The sequence below is a fragment of the Arachis hypogaea genome, chromosome 19, assembly GCF_003086295.3.
Source record: "Arachis hypogaea cultivar Tifrunner chromosome 19, arahy.Tifrunner.gnm2.J5K5, whole genome shotgun sequence".
Lineage (NCBI taxonomy): Eukaryota > Viridiplantae > Streptophyta > Magnoliopsida > Fabales > Fabaceae > Arachis > Arachis hypogaea.
This window is the reverse complement of record NC_092054.1, coordinates 76,613,763-76,617,470: the sequence shown is the minus strand read 5'-3', so window position 1 is coordinate 76,617,470 and position 3,708 is coordinate 76,613,763. Positions and strand designations below refer to the sequence as shown.

The 3,708-nt window shown below is 39.7% G+C and overlaps 1 non-coding gene across 1 annotated transcript; it reads right to left on the bottom strand.

Annotated features, from left to right (window-relative positions):
• Positions 1 to 3,218: 3,218 nt before the first annotated feature.
• Positions 3,219 to 3,325, bottom strand: LOC112780507 (small nucleolar RNA R71). Its single transcript, XR_003191339.1, has one exon. It is a non-coding gene; the product is annotated as a small nucleolar RNA R71 (small nucleolar RNA).
• Positions 3,326 to 3,708: the final 383 nt, after the last annotated feature.

The window sequence follows — 3,708 nt, the reverse complement described above, 5'->3', positions numbered from 1 at the left end:
TTAACTGCTCAAGAGCCTATCAAGCACCTTAGAGATTTTCAGACAGCTTGCTCAACTACTAGGCGTCATGGTGTAGATGAGACTATTATTTGGCTATATGCCTTTCTGATTTCTCTTGAGGGAAAGGCAAGGGAGTGGTTCTACACTCAACCTGAAGTAGTTGTTACTAATTAGGATCTGCTCAGAAGGGAGTTCCTGGAAAAATGCTTTCTGGCTGAAGTTACAGATAGACTGAGGAAGGAAATTTCCTCCATTTTATCCAAGGTGAATTAGAGACTCTTTATGAGTATTAGAAACGCTTCAGGAATCTCCTAGACTCATATCCCCACCATAGGATTGATGATGCCAGGGCATTTTGGCCAGTTTCACTGACCTTTTCTTTACTATTTTAGGGTAGTTTCATGCATTTTCTTTGTTAATAAGCAAGTTTTGGGTAGATAATCACTTACATCTTGATTCAAGCAAACATTGTGAATTTTACATGATTTTATGAGAATTATGCATGAATTGAATGATAAAATGGATGATGCATGATCTCATGAGTTAGAACCTAGCTTTGATGCACTTTACTTGCTTGATTTCAGGACAAAGGAAGCAAGCAAGATGCCACGTTAATAGCCACGTTAGTCTAACTAACGTGACCATTAACATGGAATGGAGGCTAGCTTGAAACATTAATAAGAAAAGTGAACACCAATAACGCTTTCGTGAGCCATCATAGCCCACGTTAGGGTCCACGTTAACTACATTAATGTGAACTCTAATGTGGGAAGAGCAAGGAAGAGCCAATGTTAGTGGCACTCACCTTTGTCACTAATGTTGGACCAAGCCATTATTAGCCACGTTAGTTGCCACGTTAATTACATTAACATGGAAGCTAACGTGGAGGAAAGAAATGATGAGCTAACGTTAGTGACACTCACCTTTGTCACTAACGTTGGAGATGGCAATCACCATCACGTTAGTGGTCACGTTAATACAATTAACGTGAGGCACTAACGTGGGAAGGGGCGCATGGAGCGTTAGTAACAAAGGTAAGTGTCACTAACGCTCTCGAAGCTGAGGCATGCCCATGTTAAGGGTCACGTTAGCTACACTAATGTGGACTCTAACGTAGGGAGGAAGGGCAACAAGCAAACGTTATTGGAAAAACTGAATGCCAATAACGTTTGCGAAGGACCAAGAGGCAACATTAGTAGTCACATTAGTGCCACTAACGTTGAAGTTAACGTGGACCATTTTGGGTTAGGAACGTTAGTGAAAAAGGTGATTGTCACTAACGTTCTCGAACCTACATTTTCACTTAACGTTAACACCACTAACGTCCTAACTAACGTCCATGCCTAACTCACACTTTTTCTGCAAGCAAAGCTAAGCCCACTGAAGATGATAACTGCTTCAACTCAAAGATCCAAAGGCCCATATCTAAGACTTAAAGAGCCAACTAGAAGATCAGAAGAGTAGTATATATAGGAGTAGTTTTGAACTAGAAAGAGAGCTTTTGGCATTGGGAGAACTACTCTCTGTATAATTTTACTTTCTCTACAACTTCTAGTTTTACTTTTAGAATGTATTTCCCATCTTTGTTTTCCATTCCCAGAGCTATGAACAACTAAACCCCTTTCATTGGGTTAGGGAGCTCTGTTGTAATTTGATATATCAATAATAGTTTTCATTATTCTTCTTCTTTCTTTTCTCTTGATTTTACTTGAAAGCTTTTAATCTTCATCCAATTGGGTAGTTGTCTTGGAAAAGAAGCTATTCATACTTGGATCTCTTCAGAACCTTGGAAGAGGAATGAAGAGATCGTGCTAGAAATGAATTGGAATTCAAGGAATTGGCTATTGATCAAGATTTGAGAGATTGAATTACCAATGAATTGGAATTCAATCACTTAAGATTGCCAAGGAGATTAATGAATGCATTGATTAAGGAAGAGTTGAAAATGAACTTGATCCGGAGAATACAACATTTCCTGAGCCCAATGAACTCCCCATTTCTGATCTTACCCATTTTCTTTACTTTCTGCCATTTACTTTTTTGCTCATCTTCCCTATTCCCCATTTAAGATTCTGCAATTTACTTTCCATCATTTACATTTAGTTCTTTATTTCCAGCAATTACATTTTCTGCCATTTACTTTCCCGCCATTTAATTTCCTGCAATTCTCAAATCAAATTCTGCTTAGCTCAATTAGAACAATCCTCCAATTAAAGTTGCTTGACCAATCAATCCCTGTGGGATTCGACCTCACTCTCTATTGTGAGTTTTTACTTGACGACAATTCGGTATACTTGCTGAGGGAAATCTGTTGAGAGACAAGTTTCCGTGCATCAAGTTTGTGGCGCCGTTGCCGGGGATTGATTGTGTATCAAGAATGATTAAATTGGTGGATAACTAGATTGAGCACTTTTTCTTTCTTTCGTTGATTTAATTTCTGTTTAAGTAATTTACTTTCAGTTCTAGTTATTTTCTTCCCTTTACCCCTTACCCGTTTGAGATATTCTCTTAATTGTCACAATTCAGTTCACTTACCCACTAACTGTTTGATATATTGCATCATTCACACTAACATCATTTTTTTACAAGAATACTCTCTATCCCCCTTTTGCTTTGGCCTTGTTGGTTGTATGACAGGTAGAAGAAGTGGGGCTTCAACTTCCTTTGATTCTGAACCTGAGAGGACCTTCCTTAGATTAAGGAGGGAAGCAAGAGGAAAGAGAGTTATTGGTGCTGAGGAAGAGGAAGAGTACTTTGAACCAGACATGGATGAGAATATGGAGAATCATCATAAAGAAAAAGCTCACAACCATGGTAGAGAAGGTCCAGTGCATTATGCTGTGCAAGAGAGAAGAGTTCTGGGATCTTACATAAATCCAAACCCAGAAAACTGTGGAAGTAGCATCCAAAAGCCAACCATACATACCAATAACTTTGAACTAAAGCCACAGCTCATCACCCTCATTCAGAACAACTGTTCATTCGGAGGAAGTGTCCAAGAAGATCCCAATCAACATCTAACCACCTTCCTGAGGATATGTGATACTGTGAAGTCTAATGGTGTTCATCCTGACACCTATAGACTGCTTCTGTTTCCCTTCTCATTCAATGACAAAGCATCTAAATGACTGGAATCCTTCCTGAAGGAGAGTTTAACAACCTGGGAAGATGTGGTGAACAAATTCTTGGCGAGATTCTATCCTCCTCAAAGGATCAACAGGTTGAGAGCTGAGGTACAAACCTTCAGGCAACAAGATGGTGAAACTCTATATGAAGCATGTGAGAGGTTTAAGGACTTGACAAGAAGGTGCCCACTAGATATGTTCAATGAATGGGTGTAGTTACACATCTTCTATGTGGGTCTTTCTTACGAATCAAAGAAGGCAGTAGACCACTCATCTGGGGGATCTCTGAACAAGAAGAAGACCATTGAAGAAGCCATAGATGTTATTGAGACTGTAGCAGAGAATGACTACTTCTATGCCTCTGAAAGAGGCAACACTAGAGGAGTGATGGAGCTAAACAATGTGGATGCATTGCTGGCTCAAAACAAGATGATCACCAAGCACTTGGCTGACCTTACCAAGAAGATGGAGAGGAACCAAATAGCAGCAATCATCACCTCAGCAGCAGCTCAAGAAGGAGTGAATGAAGAAGCAAAGGGTGATCAGGAACAAGCCAACTACATTGGAAATTCACCTAGGCAGA